Source organism: Typopeltis vanoorti, chromosome 3, assembly GCF_054136105.1.
Source record: "Typopeltis vanoorti isolate ZY-2024b chromosome 3, IOZ_Tvanoo_1.0, whole genome shotgun sequence".
Classification (NCBI taxonomy): domain Eukaryota; kingdom Metazoa; phylum Arthropoda; class Arachnida; order Uropygi; family Thelyphonidae; genus Typopeltis; species Typopeltis vanoorti.
In genome coordinates, this window is record NC_143551.1 from 139,486,078 (window position 1) to 139,511,891 (window position 25,814).

Consider the following 25,814-nt stretch of genomic DNA (forward strand, 5'->3'; position numbering starts at 1 on the left):
ACTAGAAGGCATATACTCCTAGTTGATGCTTGTTTCGTTTCAGTGGACTCTTTGGATAACTACTAGCAAAATCAGTTGCTTTTAGTATGTAAAACACATTCTTAGAATATAATGTCATACACAAACTATTGCTTGTACACCCACATACTTCACTATAGTATGGATTTAAACATGAATAAAATATCATATTTGAGATATTCTATTCAACCAAATATTCGAAAATATTTTCAAAGAAAATATTTTCGAATGAATCAGTGAAAGTGTTTCTTTCGATGATAATCTATTTTTGCTATTTTTTCTGTATAAAAGTGTCATTTTTTTAAAATTGATTGTCATATCGCTTTCAATGGACTGCTAACTGCTGCAGGAAGAAGACACAAAGCATTTGTATACTTTCAAAAACGTAGATATTTTAATGCATATGCATATAGCAAGCAATCACATATACTGATATTTGAATTCAAAACCGCCTTATCAAATACAATTTTGCACTCTACACAGATGAATCTTCTTCTCTGGATTTAATACGTTGTATACTAAATCGGCACTTCTACTGGATTTCTAAAATGTCATTTTATCTCCTTGTTTATATAACTATTCGTTAAATAATAATACGTTGTATACTAAATCGGCACTTCTACTGGATTTCTAAAGTGTCATTTTATCTCCTTGTTTAAATAACTATTCGTTAAATCTATGACCATAAAGATGCATTCCGCGCAGTTATCTGATGGGAATTTGGAATTGCGCAGTTATTTGGAATTATGGCAGAAACAGCTAATGCTATGAGGCGTCTGTTAATGTGGCCGAGATGCCTGTTTTGTGGGATGATAAATTCGAGAAATTCCCGGAAACAAAACCTGCGACCTCCATATGAGACAGGTTATCTTTCAGCTGAAAATATCTTATAAAGTTTTTCGACCTAGGCGGGATTCTAACTCAGGTCTCTCAAACCAAAGGGCATTGTCATTCCTGACGGAGCTAAGACTGATATGTCCGCATGCGCTGTACTGTGCTTATCTTATTGTGTAACAATAAAATTATTATTGTAATCAGTTTAAACTCATCATTTTATTTACAACGTTAGGAGTATTTAAAAGCCATGATATAAATACCACTGACTTGGAATCATTGGTCAGGAAAGGTATGGAGTTTCATCCAGATATAACTACAGTTATTACCCAGTTATAGAGCCTCCGTAGCTCAGTCGGTATAGACGAAGCTCTTTGGCTGGAAAGACCTAGGTTCGATTCCCGTCTATGACGTGAGGGGCCTCTATCTGGTCTCTTTTGAGTAAAGGTAAGTTAGCCGGTCTCATACGGAGGTAGAGGGTTTTTTCACCCGGAAACTCGAGTTTTTCGTCCCTCAGCACAGACAAACGGCCCGTGAACACACACACGGATTTACAGTCATAAATACATACTTACTTCCTCATTAGGAGGGCTCAACCACTCCTACGGAACGGATGAGGAACGAGGGGAACCCAATACAAATAAATAAATAAAATCCAGTTATATCTTTGGAATTATTAACTATTATAGTGCCCAGGAAAAATGACGAAAACAAATCCATTAGTAGTCGTTGTAGAAAAACAGTAGCTTATATACCGATATTGTATGGGATGATTTTGTTTGATTAATCTGTTATACATTTTACGAATAATTACCACATGTTTATTTGAGAACGCTTTCAAAAATTAAATGTTTCTCAAGTATAAAGAAAGCTGATTTACATGTATTTTCTTCCTCTCTCTCTCTTTGTTATGTAATAATTTCAAAATCACTGTAATGAAATTTCTAGTCTCTGACTAGTGTTTGAACAGAGAGAGAGAGAGAGAGAGAGGAATGCTTAGACTGCTAATCATAGATTACCCTAAGCTGTTTAATCAAACCAGTTGGACTGATGCTTATACCTTGATATTCTTGATAATATCACAATTTGTACCAATAACTTGTAGTTTATAACATAGAAATACATTATCTATAGAAAGACTCCAGAGATCTAAAGGATATCTCATAGTTTTGGTTTTTAAGCATCAAATATGTTGCCATAAATTTGGTGAATAATTTGATATTATATTAGCACTGTTTAATTATTTCTTGTTTCTCACTGTCTACGTTAATTGTTTTATGTGTGTTTCGAAAATTCCGTACGCACGTACCATATCTGCTTATTCCTCTCTCTGTCCATATGTATATAATAAATTTGTCGATGCCGTATTTCTCGCAATTTCGTGATTATGGGATCTTTACTAAATTTTGTATAGCTATTTTAATCTTAGTTTTGACCATTTTAATAGCAAAAGTTTGCAAGCTGTTTAGAACGATAGAAAATGACATATTTCAAATGGAACTAACAAACTCTCTAGAGTACGGAAGTAAAAATAATTAAAAAAGACTGGATTCAATTGCTGTCATAGTGAAGGAGAACACTATACAAAAATGAAATTGCGAAACTTGTTGATTGCTGGAGACTTTTCCATAGTTGTATTATATTGTAGCTGTGTTAGAAAACCAGCTCGATAGTAGCTAGCCTGTTCTGAATAGCGGCTCTTCTTTTTTTTAAACCATATATTGTGGGTTCAGATCAGCCATGAAGAATATTTTTGAAAGTCTGTACATGATTTTCATTGTCCGCTATCAGACTACCATTCTCTGCTTATTGGAAATCTGGAGTGGTTTGAAAAAACCTAGTGTCTGTTCTCTAGAAAATGGTGTCCGAATTATTCAACCCTTAAACCACCCAATGCATTAATAAGTGCGAAAAAAGTAGAAAACCCACTGAAATGTAGAATCGTCTTTACAGATATCTATTGATATGATATTTATAGTGATTATTTTAATACAGATACATAATTTTAAGTATTTCTTCTGCAATATAAATAATAGATGATTTTGTCCTCCGATGTGCAGTGAATGATACATTGTCTTCTTCAATGGAAAGTCAGAGTCGATGTACAGACATTTTGTTTCATAGTAAGTTTCATGAATTATTTAACCCCTTGATACATCTATAATACTAATGGGCATAGAGTATAAATTCTTAACCTTTCTTGGGATTGTCAAAAACAATTAATCGCCGATTTGTGGTGAATAACCAACTTGCTTGTTTACATCCAAACTTAATTGACAACCACTTCTCCCGTTATTAAAATTCAAAGTTGTTGATTTGTTATCGAATTTCTTGATAAGACTACTAAAGTCAGAGCATTGCGCATGCATTTTGCGAACTTAGACTTAGGTCATTAGATCTTAAATATAGATAGTAGCTCTTTCTCTTTTATATCCAAATGTTTCAAAGAAAATCTGTGTGAGTGGAAACACGTTGTTGTATATTTGCCCATTGTGTAAGGGAAGCCAAGTGGGGTAATCTCTCAAGCGATTTCTGAACCGATGGTACTGAGAAACATTGTAGTGTCGGTCCATTGATTTGGGTCTCTGATATATTTTCCTTCAATAGGAGTTCCGTGGACTTTGACGTCTTCATAAAATGAACCATCCTCACCGAAATAACAATTTTCAACATAGGACATTTTATGCTCATCGTGACTGCAGGTGTAAAATTTATTCAGTTGATCAGTAACGATATTGATTTGTTGGAAATAAAACCATAAGTACATGATAATAATAATAAAAAAAACGTAAAAATCGTGTATTATTTTCTCTCCCATTCTCGTACATAGAATTAACATAGCATGAATAGTGGATAAAGTGGATAAAACATTTTGAAAGAAAAAGGGTTTCTGAAGCGAAGAGAACAAGTGATCGTCGTGTTTTGCTTTTATCACTTTTAAATTATTCATGAGCTCTTAATCGTTTAAAGACACAGACACAGGAATGAATTTTCAAATATATTTTGAAAGAGACTGATACCGTATTTAAAAAAAAAAAGAAAGAAAGAAGAGAGAGAGAGAGAGAGAGATTATTTAGCATACGAGTTGCTTCTCCGAGTTTCCTGCAAGTAAAATATTAAAATATATTTCAATTTAGCAGTTCGTACTCTGTAGAATTACAATCATTTTTTTTTCCTTTTCTGTATACCAGGATAACTTATTTTCGGCTTAAAAATGGACAGTATCTCATAATTGTGTAATGTATATAGTGAATACCATTGCTTTTTAAATAAATGCACTGAAAATTTATACAGCTTTTTTTAAAGAAATCATTGAGAATTTATTTTGAAAAATGACTCACCTTAACATCAACCAGAAGTGAAAAATTCACACTTCAGCTTTATACCCTGCAGAAATGATTTGATTTTAATATCATGTAATTAATAAGTTAATTTTATTAATATAATGAATGTTTCAAACATTAACTAATTATGCATAGATACATATACACACGTAATCAGAAGACTGTCAGTCAGATGTAATAACTATAACTTTATAATAAATAATTTTAGTAGAACTTTTATCCCACCTCTTTTTCAATAAACAATAGCCAATACAAAAGTTCATTTTTGTGCTGTTCTGTTTTATTTTCTCTTGGAAAACTGATAAACCGGTTGGTGGATTGATGCAATTGACAAATACAACATAAGAGCCTCTGCAGAGTAGTACGTAATGACTGCGCCGTTTCGTTGGAGATATCTGGGTTCCGGATTATTCACTTGAAGATGAGTAATATGTCTACCATGGAGGTGACGTTTTCATTCTCAGCAACTTAGTTTTTTTTTTTTTCTACATAACTGACGAACAGGCTAGAGAACAAGCATTAGCAAACATTGTACACCATGAAGATTAGATTAACCACTTTATCACTACCAAAATTAGATTTGTAAGAATGGAAATGGCTGAAATTATGGAAGATTCAGCAAAGGAATGAGCCCTGCATAGTATGGTTGTTAACTGATTACATTATCCGTCTGGTTTGTCTGCTTTGCAGTTGTGAAAATTTTCCGGAAGAAAAAAACCTGTCGCTTCCGTATGAGTCCAGATAACTTACTTTCTGTTATCTGGACTCATACGGCGAGTTACTTTATGAGAAACCAAATTACTTGGTCGTAATAGGTCGATTGGTCTGATAAACGGAAGATAGGATGAGCATATAAACGCTTAACAGCTGACTGGAAGTTAGTGTAAACAACCTAATCAAACAAACAGCTTCCATAAAGTTAGCAACCAGTCGATTACTGCTAGCAATACCAATCGTTCAAAAACGCCTAGAAAACCTCGAAAAATAGCCTATTATAAAAACTCTCAAACTTTAAAATAATCTGTTTTTTATTAACGTGTTTATGCAGATTGCCTCTTCTACTATTAAACTAATGGAAAACAATACTTATAAAATAATGACTGACATAAAAATGCAATGCATTACAAGAATCGCAGACAATTTTAACTCCTTCATACAACTAGGTATAACGCTAATCAAAAGAAACTCTGACAGAAGAGAGGTAGAAGCAAGTTTAATGATAGAATAATACGGAATGATAAAAAGTAATAAATATATATTGTGAAAAAGAAATATTACAGATCTTCTTTTATTATTATTATTATTGGTCTAAGATGGCAACAGCATGAACTCCAGTAATTACCTAAAATAACATTTATACCTGATGTACATGAGCTGCTATCAACTGACTGACTCGACATACTTAACAATAAATAAATATATAAAATCGAAGTAAAGATTGGCTTGTGTATATTTACTCTTGACTTATCTTCTTCCTCTCCTTCATTCTTTCACAGCCATTTTATTATTTATTTTTTCATACATATTTATACACAAATATAACAACAACTACTACATATTTGACATTGTCAGATTAGATTCCCATTATCATTAATGATTCTAACAAGTTTTTAAGTGCCCATGACCTTCGAGTTTTTAACCCTAATTCTAGGATAAAGTTGTTAGCCTCATTCCTATATTTTGTTTACACACAGATGTCAAAATCTTAAGTATGAACACTATTTCTGAAGATTACAACCGCAAATGCAGACAATTCAGTTGTGGTAACTTGTATAACTGATGATTTTGTACAGAAAGCAGGTACACATTCAGATTTTCGAATCGCGCGCAAAGGGATCACGTGGTGGCACTCAGGATAAAAGGCAAAAGGCCTGTAGCCTGCGTCCATTGAAAATATGCTCATCGTAGAGCATATTTTCACTGGTGTTGTATCCATACAAATTGGACAAAAACCATTGCCCTAATGTACTTTTTACAGATGAGAGTCGTTTTAGTCTTTCCTTCCGTTCTAGACGAGACTTGATTAGTGTGAAAGTGGTACTGCTTACCATCACAAGACTTTACTTGAAAGGGATAGACAGTGCTGGGGTGATGATGTGGGGAGACATTATGCTTAATGGACACACTGAGCTACAAGTTCTGGAAAGAGGGGGACTATAACTGTGAACAATATTGAAACGAATTCTTCAACGTAATGTTCGATTGTTCCGTGGTGCTGTAGGCGAAGAATTCATTTTTATGGATGATGACAGTGCCACACCACATCGTACACGAGCAATGGAGATACTTCTGGAGACCGAGGATATTAATCGAGTTAATCGAATCCAGTGGCCAGCAAGCTCCCCAGATCTCCACCCCATAGAACACGTTTGGGACGCAATAGGGAGACGCATCGCTGCTCGAAATTTCCATCCAAAAAACAAACAAGGCCTTATCTTGCTCTGAAGGAGGAGTAAGTCAGTTTGCCTTAGAAACTTCTGAATTACTTGGTGCTAGCATGTTACGATGCAGCTCTCACAACACGATACATGTTGTGAGATCTGCATTGCAGTTGCGGGTGGACATATTCCATACTGAAATGTCTCTCCGCATTGCTTTCTCTAAGCACTGTGCATTAATTGCTTAACTACGTTCTTAGGAAATTAGTAACTTTTGCCAAAAACATTTTGCAATTTAATTTGTACGAAATTTATAACACCTTTTTTGTTTGATATAATTTATTAGTATGCTGGCAATAAATTTATGTCCCCATTTGGTAGTAATCATGAAAACGTTTTCATATGCAGGCAAAAATGTAGTTCGTCATTAGCTTTTGAACACCAGTATAAATTGTATGTATTCTTCCTGCCTGCGAAAAAAAAGTCCAAGTTTTCGGGATAAAAAACCTTGTCAATTCCATATGAACCCGGCTAACTCACTTTTAAGAAAAAGCCCTGATAAACGTTTTTTTTTCGTGTCCTAGACGGAATTCGAACCGAATTCTTTGCAACTGAAAGGCATCGTCAAATGCGATTAAGCTACGATGGCGTAGATTAAAGCATCACTATATATAAATTTTAAGCAACCTATCCCCAAGCCATAACAACTACTTAATATTTTCTCAAAGTTTCATAAATTGACTCTTCGTTTTTGAAGACCATTACATATATTTTTAATCTTGATTTGTTCTCGCTCTTTATTCTTCACTATATTTTTATTATATTTTCTAATGCAACTGATTTAGCTATGTTCAGTGAACTCCATCATTTACTTGTATTTTACACACGTCCTGTGCCGACTTATAAATTTCAATTACATCTCTCCATCTCCGTTTCTTCATAAGCCAATATAACCTGACCAGAAAACTTCTATAACAGCGTAACTTATTCCTACAAGTGAAGAAGATAAACTTCTTTTAATTAAGCCTATAATCTGCTGAGTTTTACTACTTATCTTATCAGTACGATTCCTTAACTTAAATTCACTATTAATCAAACTTATACGGTTAGTTTGTGATACAGTTTCAATTTACGCTTGGTCACGAATCTTTGTTAATTTTCACTAGCTACAGAAAAATTGAAGAAATTAAAAACTAAAAAAAGTAATCGTCTTGATAGGTAATAAGCTGTGACTGACTACAAATATGGATCATTGTTCTTTATCTTTGTTTTATGCTACTCGAAATTTCAGAAATAAGCTCAAAGTGCTCATATAACGTGTTCACTACAATCAACTTCATTTACATAATTCAAGATAATTTTAACAAATCAGTATATTTGTCTAATGAAATCTATACAGGTAAAAGTAACTTGCTACCGAATATAATCTCATGAATGGCTATAAAATCAATCACTAAGTACATTTTTTTTTGGTAGAAGAGGGAGTAAAATGATATTCTTGCTTTTATAACTGCCAATTAAGGTTATATCTACTAATTACATTCTTTCTATTCGGAGCCAGCTATTTTTTTTGTTAACCGCTTACGTCACTAGAATTGCAGAGAAGTGCAATAACCTTCATATGTCCTTTTTCTTTTTATCAGTGAATAAAACCTTGCGTACGATTACAGAAGATTTACTGGCAAGCACTCTGACGTAGCACGTGTTCTGCTTATACAGTATATCTCAGGGTCAGGTACAAGAGCAAGTCATTGAAATTCCTTAGCTGTATTACTCACATTTTCCCACTTTCCTTATTTTCAGAAGAAAAAAAAACAGTATTAAAAATTCTTTGATAAATTAATATATGATTGATTTCAAATATAGTGATAAATATTGCAATCAATAATATTAGTTTGTTCTTTGTATTTATTGTGGATATTTTTTTCAGAAGTGTTCCAGAAAATAAAAGCAATCAAAGTTTTTTTTTTCCGTGTAATTTCCTTACATTCGCTTCGGTGTAGCTATGACCTACTAGAACAATATGTACAATATCCACATCATTTACTACTTATGATAATCGTAACCATCATTGTTATCGCAGTTCTCCATATGTCAGGATGCCTCAGTAGTGCTAATATGGATCATTATCGTAAGATCCACCTCCTTCTAAGACAAACAACTAATATCGTAAGACCGATGGGTTTGTCTTAGTTCGAATCCCGCCGAAACCTAGAGAAATATTAACAAATGCTTTTCAACTGAAGATTGCTTATAAGATAGTCTCATAAGAAGGTGGAATTTTCTTCCAGAAAACAGAGATTTTTCATAACTGGTCTGATTGCTTGAGTTGACTCTGGCTGTAATTTTAACTGATCACATTCTCCATGTCAGGACTCATGATCCTGAAAAGTGTCTTTTGAGAAAAAAATTCTTGAATAATCGTTTTATTTATAGGAGTAAATACTAAAACCTCTTACTAAAATTTTCTCTCTTTCTCTTGAGATCAGATACTTCACTTGCCGCTGAAACCCTCCATATTCTCTCGATCATTGACTTTCGAACCATGAGAAGGGGGTGGATCTTCCAACTATTTCAATGTGACTATTTCAATGCAATAATGACATAATTTATCGGAAGGTTAAATTAAGCATAGTCTAAATTCGCTTTTAAACCTCGTTCACACACTAGGTTTTAAAAGGGAATGACAAGACATCAATATTAGTACGGTATCAGGAAGGAGGCCTTCTTTGTGTACATTTCTCAGAGTATTTTGTCAAGAACAACTCATATGCTAATAATCTGATAACATTCAGACTTAAAAAAAAGCGTCATGATTTCTTTTACGCAAGAGAAAATAATTTTAAGAGTTATAAATAATTGATATATTACTTCATTGATATATTACTTCATATAACTAGAACATAAGAACTCCTATGCTAAAATAGTGCCTATTTCGTTCTTTCCTTTATTTTGTTTTTTACTTCAAAGGAACTGACATTTATAGGGATCCTATATATTTCTAATTTACATTTCTCCATGTCACTCTTATAACGCATTCATCAGTCGAAAACGCGATCCCCATATTTTATTGCATAAGATGCACTTAGCGCAAAATTTGAAAGTAGTGGTGGACATCTATGAATAGCTCACCAAACATAAAACCGACCTCGAACACATCTGGTAAAATTTTTACACGAACTGTAAACGTATAAAAGTAGGAATTTGGGTAAAATGCGGAGATGATATCCTTACCCATCCTAGATAGACTTTAAGTCTCCTGGTGGAAGGACAATAACAACAACAACAATAATTTCGATATTAACTATGTTGCATGTTCTAGTACTTCTGAAACATACCAACTATTCTTCCAAGTGCCACCATAGACGTAAACAGAAGCTTGTTAATGGAATATTACATCGCATTCGTCGTAGTTAGTCTGTCTAGTAAATGAAACCATTTTATTTTATAGAGAGATAATTAAAATCACAAATAATGGTTTTAAACATAGTATGAGGAAATATGTAGCTCATTTCCTTATTAAATAAGAAAACGTACGGAATAAAAAAAAATATGGTTCTTATATTGTTGTCTTTTATGATGGAAAACTAGACACTGCTATACTTATTATACAAAACAAGAAACGAATGATTGGAAATAGCATGTAAGAATGATTTTAAGACATGAAATTAAGGAATGTTTGAGATAGCAAAAGAGGCATTCCAGCATTGAACATGTAGTAAAAGTAATTCATGTCAGTTTCTGAGACTCCTTTCGATTTTTTTCTGCGACTCCCACCCACAAAAGGTTGTCAACCCATAACATAGAACTGGGAGTGAGTTAAAGAACTGTATATATTTTTATTTTACTTTTTGTTTAATATTTTTAGTTTTAGATAATCCAGAAACCCTGTTCTAGAGACCAAAATATAAAAACGTTTTCAAGTTCATTTCGGGCCTTCAGTGAAAGGGGAGGAATTAGTCTCGCACTGGGCGGCGATTAGATTCATCTACCGCCTTAAAACGTTCACAGTCATCCATGCCCAAAGGATTCGAACTGCAGTCTGTTGGTTGGAGAGTAGATAGCAGGTACGCTAACCACTCGGTACACTAGGCCAGAAATTTAGTTTGTCTTTAGTAACAAAAGCATACGATTTTACAGAACTAACATGCTTACATTTTACAATACAGTATTAATGGCAGCCAAGGGTACTCTAGTATGTATCCGGCGTGTCCGAATATTTTAATCATTTGTCGTAACTAACACAAAGCTGGGAAAATATAGTCATAATCAACATCAAAGGAGTCAACAACTTAGGTGCTTACAAAGTGAAGAAATAATAACCAGTAAAAATGCATATATGAATAGAAAAATTTTGATAAATACATATTTGGAAGGGACACACATTTGTAGTGTCACTTTTATGTTAGGGGCAAGAAAAAAAAATTATTATCAGTGTTCAAAATATGAAATGAATCAGTTAAATTTTAGACATCATAACTTTAATGGTCCTAAATGAGAGTAAAACTAGAAAGTGTAATAAAGGATTCACTTGTAAACTCAAAAAGGTTTTTTGCAGACTCCACTTTTACATACAATACGAGACGAGAAATCTGGCGAATTTTTTGCCACAGGAAAGTAATTAGTGGTTTGCATAAATTTGGACGATTACAATTACAAAGTTTTATGATATTTTTACACTCATTTTGCATGAAATTCATTACAATATTACACTCATAATAATGTTAACTGTATTCAGATGTTCAGATCTTTATATCACACTTAATCGCAAAATTGAAATGATGCAAGACTTATAGTTAAGATAATTAGCTGTTGTCTATTACTACGCTTAGTAAATTATACTAATATTGCATGAAAATCTTATTTCTATCTCAGCTACAAACAAAATGACAAACTGTTTTGTTAAGCTGCAGCAGATTAGTTTGTTTTGCTATTCCCGAGTTATGACTCATGAAGGATAATGATTCATTATCTAAAAACAAGCAATTAAAGCATACTCTCGCTGTAAAAAAATACAGATCTCACATCAGTAGTTGCGGTTCTGACGTCATTTTCATTATTCGTTATTTCCCAACAAGACAAAGACAATGAAAATAGGCAGAAGCATTGAAAGTATCAACTGCATTCTGAATGCAGAACCTATAGAACAAGTAAAACATTTCAGATACTTAGGCATAATTTTTAGTGAATTAAATATGGAAATAGACAACAGAATCAACAAAGCTGCTATGGTAGGAGGACAACTAAATATATTTATATGGAATAAGAGAGAAATTAGTCAAACACTAAATTAGCTGTATATATACAAGACAGTGTTCAATATTTTAACTTATGGATCTGAGAGCTGGGTTAGAAATAAAACACTTGACAAAGACTAGAGACCGCAGATATGACAGTCCTGAAAAAGATTAGAGGCGTGAACAGATGGCATCAATGGCAATATCATATTTAAAACGAGGATATTAGGAAAGAACTTGACAGTATTAGCATCCAGGAATGTGTTAGCAGAGCTAATCTCAGGTGGTATGGTCACTTAAACAGAATGGGCGAGGAAAGATTAGCAAAGCAAGTGTTCTCTGCCAGGTTGACAGGAAAACGACCCAGAGGAAGACCAAGATATAGGTGGATTGATACGGTATAAAGTGCCTTAGAAGAATAGAAATATGATCTGACAATGTTGGAGCCTTGACAGGTAACAGATTGATTTGGATGAAAACTGTAGATAGGAAGTTAGTAATGATGTAAATTTTTCATGTAGTACTATCATATCCTGTACATCCCTTGAGGGTAAATGTCAGGAATTTGATGATGATGATGTTATATCCCAACATCATAAAATACTGAATTTGAGAATGTCTAAGAATGAGCAGTATAATGCGCTTTCTGATGATAATTATACCTAAGCAGTAAAACAATTTCTTAAGCTGTTATTTAGAAATTTAATTTCGGCATCCTGCGGTTCGTTGTTTATATATACCTGAGGCTCAAATAAATTCTGACTTTTTGCAAGCAATATCAACCGACATTAATGTAGTATTTTATCATGAAGAAAAAAAAATTAAACAATGAAATATGTGAATTTCATCTACGAATAATTATAAATCTTTCATACAGTTAATACCACCGCACGTGTGTGTGTGTGTGTGTGTGTGTGTGTGTGTGTGTGTGTGTGTGTGTGTGTGTGTGTGTGTGTGTGTGTGTGTGTGTGTGTGTGTGTGTGTGTCCGCGCGCGCGCGTGCGTAATAAGCCTGAACTCTATTCTGGAGATCAAACATGACACTTTTTCAAGCCACTTTTAGTAGAGACGTTAACTAATGATATTAACATCAGAGAATAATAATAATGACGAATAACACTAATGTTTAGGAGTGAAAAAAACATAAAAAAGCACCAAACATACCCATATATCAAGTTTCGTGACTTGTTCAGTAACTACCATTGTAATTTATTTTTCGGGTTTTACCTGTCTCCAAGCGAGCTCGTCGTAACCAACAACAACAATAATGGCAAAGAAACAACATTAAGAGAAGACTAGAAAGGTGACAAAACTGTGACTTTACAATTTTTTTTAATGATATTTCAGAATTCCCAAATTCTTTAAGTCCGACAGAAGAATCACATCAAAATGTAATCGAATAATTTGAGATCGATTAAGTTCGGTGGAAGAATTAACGATTGCTAAATCTCTCTCTCTCTCTCTCTCTCTCTCTCTCTCTCGCGCACACACACACACACACACACACACACACACACACACACACACACACACACACACACACACACACACACACACACACACACACACACACACACACAAAGAGCTCCAAAGCTAAGTCGGTATTCACGATGCACTTTGATTGAAGAAAAAAAACTGGGTTTGAATTCCATCTAGAATGCAAAAGCATTTACACGGGCTTTTCATCCGAAGATGAAAGCCGATTTTATGCAAAGGTGAAAGGGTTTTTCATCTCTAAAACAGGCTACAAAAAACACAAGAAACCAACAGTAATAATACACTGACCTCATACCTTAGTTGTTTTGACATAATCGCACACATTGCCACTATTGTTGCTAAGAAAATAGAAGTCTAGGATCATTCTCCAGCATACTGTTCATGTAAAAACACTAAAAATAAGTTTCCTTACACATTTTCAATTTTGAATAACTTTGTAAATTTCTTTTGAAAAAACGAGGTTTTAAATTTATTCAAAGAGATTTTTGAGTGTTAGAGTATGCTTACCACTCTGCCAACCAACAGGTTGGGGTTTGAATATCCCACTGTGAGCATGGATGTTTGTGAACGGCTTTCGGTGTGTGATTACCTCCCCACTTACTGGAGATCTGAAGTCTGTAAGAAAAAGATTCCATGTTTGGTCTCCAGAGTTTTCCATAACTGAATTATGGAAAAATATATAAATATAAAACAATAAAAATTAATAAAATAAACACAATAGAAATTTGAAAAATAATAAAATAATAAATAATTTTAAAAAAAAATAAATTTAAAAACTTTATTCATCTAGTTTGGGGTAGGAGTCACACAAAAATCAGTTTAATTGATCATCATCTGATAAAAATATTGTTTAATGAAAAATGCAAATACAAATGTTGATTATAATATGACATCGCATTCTTCATGTATTGATCGCATTGCTCACTGGATGCTCATTTCCAGTTCAAAGGTACTGTTTAGATTGGCTTCACAAACAGTTTAAAAGAAAGAAGTCGAACTGGGATTGCTTGAAATTAGAACTAAGGTTATGAGTTCACTATATTGTTCATTAATATCATGTGTTTTTCGGCAGTTGGTTCGTCTGTTTAGCAGAACAAACATCTGAGTTTTCAGGTTTAAAATTCCTGCCTCAACCATTTGAAAACAGCTCACTCACTTTTAACTGATAGTTCCTTACAAAAGTTCCCTGGAAACCTGAGTTTCCGTAGCTCAGTTTTTCCACGATGGCCTTTGATCGAAAAGACACTGAGTTCGAATCCCCCCTCTAGGACACAAATAACTTTATCAGGACTTTTCACCTGAAGGTGGGTTAGCCGATCTCATACGGAGGTAGTAGGGTTCTTCCTCACGGAAACTCCGGTAAACATCTCGCAGACAATCAGGTCATTAGAACGCACGCAATTAACATCTATAATACACTGGCCTAATAGCCTGAGTTCCTTCGCCCGTAAATCTACAAAAACCAAACCAAATCCTGGCAACCTAAACGAGACCCAAAGTCTTTTCCGTAGACGGACAAAGTTGTCATTGTCCCACTTGTCCTTTTGTAACGCAACGGTTTTAGCACAAGAGTCAACAAAGGAAGAAAATTACTCCTATGGGAACTACTTCGATATGATTCAACCAACTTGCAATAGATATCTTTGAATTGCATGTGTACACCACTAGCAAAAGTACCCTGTTTATCAAGGCCGTTGTAACCCACTAATCAACTAAGACAATGCCTAGAAGCGATAAGTTTGGAGACAAAAATCGACAAAATTGTATCTCAATTATAAAAACAGTTTTTTTTTTTTTTCTTTGTTGTTACTTTTACATATTTTCTTGCATTTAGGTGCGGCAAGACAGTGCTTGCTTAGGTGTGGCATACACCATAACAACGGTTGTGACTATTATACAGTCAATATATGTGAGAACAGGATTACTTTATAGATTTTTGGTTGCTTAGGTTATAAGTGAATCTTAATCTTTACACAACTAACAAATAATTTGCAACATAAGCGCTATGTTTACGTTTAGATTAGTACTTGACTGTCTCGTCAGGATTTTGTTTATTCAAATTCCTAATAATTGCAAAATCATATATTTGTTTAGCATCGTCTTATAGTGTGCACTACTCATTGAAATCTTAAAATTTCACACGTAGAGATCTTTGCTGTTATGTCAGTACAGTAAATTGTTTATAAATGTACTTTAAATCTGAACTACGAAGTCATCTGAGTTTATTTTAGATATCTGTGACAAAACAAAAAATAAATGTTGAATTATTAATAAGCGCTCACACGAGTACTTAAATAGACTTTTCAAATTTCTTTTCTTTTGGCTATCGAGATATATATCTTAAAGGATGATGGTGCATGCGCTCGTAATAGTGAACTTTAAACAAATACGTAATAGGATAATCGAGTATGTGGCATTTTCACTTAGTGAACACAGACATCTGCTGGATATTATCAAGTTGAATGGGTTTTTTTTCTTTGTATGTCAGCTCAGTAATGAATCACTCTTTTGTCGTCGTTCTTTTATAAGTGCTGCATATTGCTCAAAAAAAAAAGTCACCTTGCTGAAAATACAAACCATAAGAAGCTCAAATAAAGAAATACTAATAATAGTTTAAAGAACTGTTAACTGTCAGAAACGTAAGTGGAAATGCATCAGAGTCTAATTCAAATACAAATGAAAGCCTGGTTGGTTGAGTGATTAGCGTATTCGCTCTGCGACCAACAAACAGGCAGTGAGTTCAACCCTGCCATGGGCGTGGATTTTTGTGATTGTCTTTAGGTGAAAGATGAATTTCATCGCCCTGTGTGAAACCACTTCCCAACATATTGAAGCCTGAAGTGGCTTTAAAAAGTTTCACGGGTTTCTGGACTATGTAAAAAATAAATATAAAAATACAACAAAACTACAGTAAAATCTAGTAAAAATAGAAAAAAAATCCATAGTCTGCTTATGGTAAGAAAGTATTTTACTGAATAGGTTTACAAAAAACACTTTCGTGGGTTACAGTTTACGTCCCACAGTAAGAGGTTACTAGTCTGCTCATTGAAGAACTGAAGTGGCCCAAAAAGTACAATGCTTAGTGTTTAGAGCAAGAGACTAAACATTGTATTGGATAATCTCACTCGGTATTAATGCACAGTGGGATTTATATGTGTGTGTGTATTTTCCCCTCAACCTAGTGTTTCGGTGGGGTAGCAATGCTACTTTACTAAGGAATTATAAGACAACAAGATTTCCCATTGCCTCGCTTGTCTAATAGTATTCCATGTCTGTGGATATGCGTTGACGGGGGGCAGGAACACATATCCGTATGAGACCGGATAGCTCACCTTTGATTGAAAAGCCCTGATAAATGTTCTTCGCATCATAGACGGGTTTCAAACCGATGTCATTCCAACCAAAAGGCTCGTCGAAACCAACTGTGCTACGGAGGCTGTGTTATAGATAGGATTCAATAAAAATTAAACCAGCAGTAATTGACTGTTATTTAAAAATTAAATAAATAATTAAACCATAGAAAAATAAGTAAGAAAACGATCACAGGAAAACTAAAATATTTCCATACCTCAAATTAAACGCATAACTTTTAGAAAAAGCCCAAATAAAAGTTATAGCAAATATTCGTTGAACTAAAGAAGCTTTTGAATATGCTTATGAATTTTGTAAAACAAAGTCATCATAGCTACATATAAATGTATTGTTATTAATGAAAAACATGTATGTAAGACGATAATTTATATATCCAAACTAAAACTTCTTTCTGCTCAAACAATTGATTTGCTTTGCTTTTGTTTTCAGAATTTAAAACAGTCGTTTGCTTAAATCATAATAAATTAAAGTTAATTTGGTAGATTGATACTTTAACTACAAAATAAGTGTTTAATGGTATATTATAAAATAACGTGTGTACTTTATCCGAACTGTTTAAACCTGTATGAGTTTATTAGGAACTATTTAAGCATATATGGGAAAAAAAATTGACAATTTCGCTTTCACCTATTTTGATGTTATTAATTAGGTGGTAGATAAAGTTCATCATGCACGTGGTGCTTTCATATTTATGTGAAAGCACCACGCTGCTTTACTAATGTGCAATAAGTTTACTACCTTTCGTCCATGGAATTCACATAAAATAATAATAAAATAAAATAAAAACATGCCGAGCGTATATATATATGAACCTAACTGCAATAATACATCATATAAAAATTTTCCTTGAAATGAGACTATTACTAATTTTATTAAGTTCAATGACAATTAAATCTATATTAGACAATATGTTGCATTATTCGAGATGAATATAGCAACGGTTGCTGTAGTTGCATCATTTGAATGGTTAAGAGAAAGTTGTCCCGCCTGTTTTGCTTAATAAACTGAAACTGTTTCAAGAGATAATAAAAACGGAAACAGCTGCTTTATTGCATTTATATAGTTCAGATATAAAAGGGAAAAAAGAGGGGGAAGGGAAAGGGTCTCCTCCCTGAAAAGACCAGTCTGCTTCTTTCTTTGGCTTGCTTTTTTGCATTCGTTGTCAGCACCAGATGTCGCTTCATAACCGTGTTTTATGTTTAACGGCGACCGGCTGGCTGCTTTTCTCATAGTTTGCAGTGCAAGTTACAATCTGGCAATATTGCGGGACTAAAGAGTTTACAAGCGTTCGTGACCGACAAAGCCCAGAACGATGGGCAGACACAACGACGACAGTTGTACCTCACGCTTGGCACCGCCTGTCGGGGAGAGCGCGCCTGTTGTCATGGTAACACCAGCTTGACGAGCACACCAACAAAGGCTGTCTAAACAGCCACAATAATGAGGTATCAGTAATTGGCTAAATGCTGTTAGGTGGGAACTGAATAATATCTGTAGCACTAGATCTCGCTTTTTTTCCTGTTCTTTTAAAATGAATAAGCATAACAAACACAAAAAGTGTTTAAGATCCAAATAAACAACTATAGGTGAAATTAACAACCGTTAACTTTGAAGTTAGTTTCAAATTCGTTACTTTAATTACACAAAATAATCTTTTCCAAGCTAACCATTACGTATTTTAAATGCAGTCATAAAGAAATGTAGTCATAAAGAAATTTCAGAGCAAGGGGGAAAAAATCATTTCATATCGTCTTGTAGAATCAAGAAGTTTCGCAAATTTTACAGATCTGAATCTGTTATTAACTGACGTGTTTTAAAATATAAAAATTTCCCGAACCCAATTGCTAATTACAAAGTGCTTTCTACCCTAAATTTTAATATAAAAATTGGATGGACTTCCCTTTATATTACGATGGGGATGACTAAAGTGGTTTCATATATATTAAAAACGGATTTGTTTCATAAACGCCTTCATCATCATCATTATTACAGAGCGCATAGCATGCAATTCGACATGTCTATTGTGCTTCCCTGTAAAATGCTGTTTATAGATTGTGAAGATTACATTCTCACCATGGTTCATGCATATGAATGTATAAGCTAATATTAATGTCCAATTTGTTTCAATAAAACTGGAACATTCATTATCATCCTTATCTGCTTAAGATGGGTTGAGACAACAAAAAAATAACAGATTTGCAGCCAAGTTATATACATTTCAATAGTTTAGCCCACTTATGTTCTTGATGTTTTCTATCCATTTCCTTATTGGTCTTCCTAACAGTATCTTTTCTTCTACTCTTCTGGTGGAGTGTTTAAGAAAATCTTGCAGTAGGCATTCTCTATACATGTTCATACCATTGTAACTGTAATTTTCTCTGATTGTTGCTATCATAAGAATACGGTAGCTTAATTCTTCCCTGATCTCCCGATTGGTTTTCATTTCAGTCCATCTGTTTTATGTCTTTTTCTCAAACACTTGTTTTTCCGAACTTGTCAATCATTGTTCTTCCTTTTATTTGATAATCCAAGTCTCTTCATCATAAAGACTGTGGGGTATACCATTGAGATTATATATATATATATAAGTTTAATCATAGTAGACATTCTAGATTTATTTTGCGGTTATTAGTTCCTTTCCTTTATAATTTAACTAATAACCGCAAAATAATACTATATCATCTGCATATTTTATATGATGTAATTTTTGTCCGTTTAGAAATATTCCCATGTTTTCTGGAATGGATTCTTTATGCCAGTACAGACAGACATAGGATAAACAAATCCAGTAGGAGCAGTCACTGCTGCTTGACGTCTCTCGACTGGAATTTCACAAGTTTTGATTACTCCAGATTTTATTGTTACAATCAAATATTGTTACAGCATTTGAGTTTGATAGTAAGGATTTTTCATATTTTATTTTTGCTTTAACATTTAAAATAGTTGATTTCTGCTTACTGAATTAAGTTCCTGCTTGAAATGTATAAAACAGCAATAAAGATTTCTATTTGTTTTTTCTATATCAGTTCAAGTAATTCTAACAGATGTATTGAATATATTATGGATCTTCCTCTCCTAAATCTTATTTGTTCTTCTCTTAAATTTTGTTCATATGTTGCTTTAAAGCTGCTTTTAAAGCAACATAAAAGCAAGTAACGATAATTGGATCCTGAAATTTTTAAAAAGTCTTAAAAATTTTTTAAATTTTTAAAAAGTATCTTAAGATACTTTTGAAATGATAAGCGCTATGCAGGTTGGGAAACAGGATCTTTTAAGGCCTGTTCCCCAACATAGGAGGTAGTTTAACATTTTATGTGTTTATTTAAGAAATTACGTAATGTGAGAAAATTACGGAATGTGTTTCAGTGAAAGTGTCGATCACACTGATAGCCAAAAAATGTGTTCAACTATGACGTGAATAGTGCTGGTCATCTAATAAAATGAATAAGTATTATTTTAGTTTATTCAAGATGAGTTAGCACGTCTCACAAAGATATAGCATGGTTTTATCTTCCACAAAGTTACTTGAGACTTTGACTTTCCACCCAACAACCTAGTTTATTAAATTCAATATAAAATTCAATATAAAAAAAACATGAAAATTTCTTTCACTTCTGAAATGACGTGTAACATTTCGAAGTACCACGGACCTGAAATTTAAACGGTGCTATGAAAATACAATAATTACTGATGGATATGTAAGGGTACAAACTTAATTGTAAGTAGAAGGAAACCATGAGGAAATTGTATTGTTTTAGCATTTCCTTGTATCATTCACATGATTACACGCCTTCGCTTTTACGTTATATTAATCCGAATTTTTATTTTATATTACATTTGAACCAGTGCCATCATCATCAGTTTGTGTACAACACCTGCTTGAAAATAGAGAAATACGGCAAATGTACATACACATAAAAATTCAACTTCAATTCTCAATGTTACATTACGATCTAATGCAATGTAACGTTGAGCATGTAAGACATCAACAGATATTTACAACCTGAAAGGTGCTATATACTTTTTGGTATGCTATAATTTTCAGACAGAATTTTAATGATGCAAGTATTTTTATTAGTCTTCCCTTTCTCTGTGAACTTCCGTAGTTGTGGGTAAGGATGAAGTCTTTTAGTTGGTAAGATCTGGTTTTGAATTCAATGTAGACGAAGAACTTTTATAAGACTAGTTTCATAAGGCAGTGCCGTGTTATTTTTCTTCAGGACAATGGATGGGAGTTTTATCCTACAAACAAGCATATAGGTGAAAAGAACAATAGACATAATACACTGGCTTCACAGATTTAGTTGTTTCTGCCTAATTCGGTATGAAATGTAAACTCTTTTCTCTTCCTGCAGATGGCTTATATATGATCAGGATCAAACCATCTTAAATGGAATGTCTTTATATGTTCCATCAATGGTTTCTGTTAGCTCTCCTATGCTTCATTTATATTGTAGTCTTGCCATATACATTTAAGAACATGTTTTAGGCATGCGATATTAATTCTAAATTAGAGCTGTTAACACTGCTCTGAACAACAAAAGCTGTTAACATTCTTATTCATCTGTTCAAGTATTTCTTCCCGGCTAAGAGAGATATTTCCTTCTATTTCTTGCTTTTTGTCTTAAAGAAGGGCGTTACTAATATTTAATGCAAACAACATATATATGCAGAGTTTTGCACACAATCTTGAATCCGAAATTTGGGATTTCTGATCCGTAAGAAAATTTGCATGTGACATCGGAGTCCGATTAAAATTTCGATGCCCTCCGTTTGGAATCCATATCAAACTGTACATTTCAAAGCAAATTTTAGGGAACTAAGCATACTAAAAACTGAGTTTAGCCTACTTTTTTAAAACAATAGAGGAGATCATGAAAAAATAAAGGCACGTTGTGTTTTGCTTTTTTATAATACTCTTCAGGCTTGCTTTTTTTCTTTCTATGTTAATACATAAATATTTTTATTGCACGACTAAAATTGCTCAGGTGTAACTGAACACACAATGACACGGTTCACGGAGTGGAGTGGATTTTTGAATGCGCTGGTACTTCACCATGCATGACAAATTTCCTTATAGAAATTCTGGGAAACAACTGAAATTATTAAGCGGCTCGTGATTAAGAAAAAAAAAAGTGGTCGTAAGTAACGAATTAAACAAATAAAATTTACTTACTATGTCAGTGGTTATCCCATAGGAAGTCTAGCGTAACATAAAACGAAACGTTAGGGATTCATGATAACCGTATATGTTTAGTGAACGAATATACTTTATGGTAATTTTAGTTAAGTAATAAATATAATTCCAGGTTAACCCAGAAAAAAATGTTTTATTATTATGATTTGTTTTGTTTCATTAAAATAAATTTCGAACACATTTTATTATCATAATGAAACTGTTAATTTAAACAATTAAATATAAAAAAAAGTACGTGATTTAGTTGCAGAAAACACATTGATTATCTTTTATCTCATTTTTAAGCATGTTAACTTCAGTGTTTTCTGCACTGCAAGATCGAAGTCTTGCAATGCAGATCCTTGCAACAATAACAACAACTTAAATTAAATATATTAATATTTAATGCCGGTTGTTGCAAGGTTCATTTTCTTCAAGAACAATTGAAATAAGATATTCATGTATTTCGTTTGTTCTTGAATAACTTTATTTAAATTGAACAGAAATTGTAAAGGCTGTTTAGAAAACACTAAATATATTTAAATATATTTATATTTTAAATATAGAAATGAAAAGATTGTTTAGAAAATAATCTTTTCTTTTTGTAACACAGATAGATATTACGGATCCATATATTTGAATACGGGTATATTTCTTTGTAGAACCGAATTTTGATATTAATATCTAATTTCGGTTATGTTTGAATAACTTTATTTAAATATTCTTAAATAACTGCATTTAAATTATTACGCTTTAGAAAACATTTTTTCTCTTCTGCATTACAGATCCATATGCAGTTATATTTGAATACAGTTGTATTCCTTTGTGGTTAACTAACAGTACGATCTAGTCTAACTTCTGTACTTTAAAGCATGTATCACTGTATACGATTAAAAGTGCACGAATTTCTCGTTCAAACAATTTTCAACAATTTTTGTTCATAAATTTCCATAAACTATTGAAACCCATTTGACTACGGGAAAGTAAACACATGAAACTTTATAATGTTCATGTTCATTCCGTTGTTTCCAGCATATAAAGTATCTACCATTTCGTGTTAGATCATTTCATTAAGTGCTCACCAATAATCACATTATTCCTCATACATTTTATATTCATCAAAATGTTTTTTTTTTTTTTTTTTTTTTTTTTTTCCCTTCATTTCCTAGGAAAGAGAAACGCTCTGTCTGAAAAAGGTTCAGCCAATTATGGACTCTTTGCACTCTGAAGTATTGTGAGTCACGATTATTCCGGTCCCAGGTGACACATTTCAGTAACATAATCTTGGCATGTAAATAGAAAAGAAAAACAAGTTTCAAAATGATTTAGAAGAAGAAGAATTTAAAACAAAGGTGTTTCGTTGGAACGCTCCATGATTTTTCCATAAGAGAGAGAGAGAGAGAGAGAGAGAGAGAGAGAGAGAATGAAGCCTCAGTGTCTTATATAAAATGTAATCATTCATAATTTGACACTAGTGATTTAATGTGGTCATCATTTCAAGATCCGATGTAACAGCAGTTATTACAGCAGTTACACTCCTTCGGTCATTGAAGGTATGCAATTGCAGTGATAATTATAAGAAGCTTTAGAAGGGTAAGTATATATAATTTTTATCATTTTATGTGATTTAGGTACTAAATATTGTTCTATTTAAACAAAGATTGAAACAATTTCAATGTTTTAGTAAGGATCCCAAAGTTGAAAATTTGTTCGGCTAGGTGGTTCCGTTTTTTTTTTTTTTTTGTGAAAAGACGAAAGCACTTGAAGGTGCTTATGGAGTATTAAGAAAAGTACTGAAGCATTTTTTGTTTCTTTTTACTTTGAGCATAAAATTTATTTTCACCCAATTTCGACTGATTTAATATATAAATGACTCCTATATTTGTACATAATTGAAAAGATTATATGCATCGTCTTTTATAACAGAAAAGCTACGAAGCGATTGTGATACATACATGAAAAAGAAATTATTATCAAATATTGTTAATTTTTCTTATTAAAAAACAACAGTGGAGACAGTGGTATTTTTTACATAAAACGATGAAAATAATCTAAAACCTATTAAAATAAAAGGATATGAAAAATCTCTACTTCTTTCATAGCCAAAGAGCCCAACTTTTAAAAAGTTTAGAATTGGTCTAAAAGCTTGTTGAAAATAAATTCTTTGGTATCGGAATTGTCTTGGTATTGCACTGCTTAAAAGACAACGAATTCAGCTCAAGAGATGGTACGTTCTCTTTTTATTGGTGTATTTGATTAAGGTTTCACGGGATGGACAGCTGTTTCGAACTATTGGTTCTTATCAGAGACAAAGCAGAAGCCTTACGAGGGCAAACATCCGGGCCTTTCCATCAGTGCGTGAATTATAATGATTAGATAGAGAGCCTTGAAATTTCAGTTTGGCATCGGAAACTATTGAACTAAAAGGATATTAAAAATCCATTATTCTTACATAGGCAAATATTTAAGAAAGCATAATGGATTTTTAATATCATTTTATTTCATAGCTTTCCAAAGCCAAATTGGTATCTTTCAGTGACTCTCTCTCTCTCTCTCTCTCTCTTTCCAAAAATCATCTGAAAACATTTATAAGCATCCATGTCACAGTGGGATTCGAATCCTGATCAGTAAATCCAACCAGGCTAGCGAATTTGAAAATTTTCAAATGAACTCCAAATGAAGCAATTTTGAAGACGAAGTAACTGTTTTAAAAACAGCTGTTTCTTTGAGTGTCGTTTCGAAAAAAAGTATTCTGTCTATGCGTTACATTTCAATCGAAACCAAGCGTTTGTTATTATGACAATGCAAAACATGTCAGAGAACCATTGAGAGAGGCTAAGGATGCAGAGATTGTAATAAAACAGGCAGGAAAAAAATATGCAAACCAGTTCGCAATGATCGATAGCTAACTACACAAGAGATAGCATAAGACTATTGAACTAAAAGACATAGCATAAGAGGCTGGGATTTCTCTCGGCTCGTCCGACGACTCAGTTTTAGATAAAGATCTGATCATTAAATCAAAGTCGATGAAGAAAAATTCGACTTTCACAAAACGGATTTCACGAAATGTTTCCAACATTAGTAAAACGATAGGCAAAAGTTGATACTAACTGAGCACTAACTGAGCTTGCTTTAAAGGAACTAAACTGCAATAGGCAATATAAAAAATATACTAAACTTTGATCTTATTTCCATTTCTCTTACATTAATGAACATGAATAATAATAATAATAATAATAATAATAATAATAATAATAATAATAATAATAATAATAATAATAAATGTAGTGTATTTTATTTATTTAATTCTAAAGTTTATTATTTATGTAAAAGAAAATTGCAAGTAAAATGCTTGCTAGTTGCAGTTACGTATAATAAATATTAAAACTTTACGCAATCATTTAGCATAAAGATTATTCAAACATGTTTGAGAAATGGCTCAGATGGACAAGTTCTAAATGGTCGAGGGAAGTTGACGTTTTTACTTGACTGAGTTTCGCAATGTTTCTAGCTAGTTAAGAGAATGCCATTTTATGTATGAACCAAACATAAACACTTAATTATAACTGCTCTGCGTGAAATATTGCGCTTTGATTTCATTTGAGTAGTCAGCCGAAAAGTGAAACCAGCCCCTTTATCGTTATGAAGAAAACTTTTGGAGTAGAAACACACAAAATCCTTCAAAAATAAAATGAATTTTCTTTTTGGAGTAATTTATATGCATAATTACTTCTGAGAGTAAATACAAAACAGAAGTGCTTCATATTTTTGAGGGAAAACTTTTAAAACTGCTAAAGTGTAATTATATCTTTAACCAGTTATTTAAGTAAGGAGTCATTGGATGACTATGAACGGAACTGTGTTCTCTAAATTCATTTAAAGTGGGAAATGTGACAGAAATTCGATAAGAATCAGAACAGGGACGTGCAGTTATGTTTATAGAAATTAAAATTACA

General features: G+C 32.9%; 1 protein-coding gene across 2 annotated transcripts in view; it reads left to right on the forward strand.

The window, feature by feature from the left end:
* The first annotated feature begins 23,252 nt into the window (after positions 1-23,252).
* abo (de-etiolated protein 1 abo) overlaps positions 23,253-25,814 on the forward strand; it is a 144,385-nt gene continuing 141,823 nt past the window's right edge. For both annotated transcript variants that reach the window (XM_090416061.1, XM_090416064.1), the window contains exon 1: positions 23,253-23,448. The gene's annotated coding sequence lies outside the window, so the exon portion shown is untranslated. The remainder of the gene's footprint in view (positions 23,449-25,814) is intronic.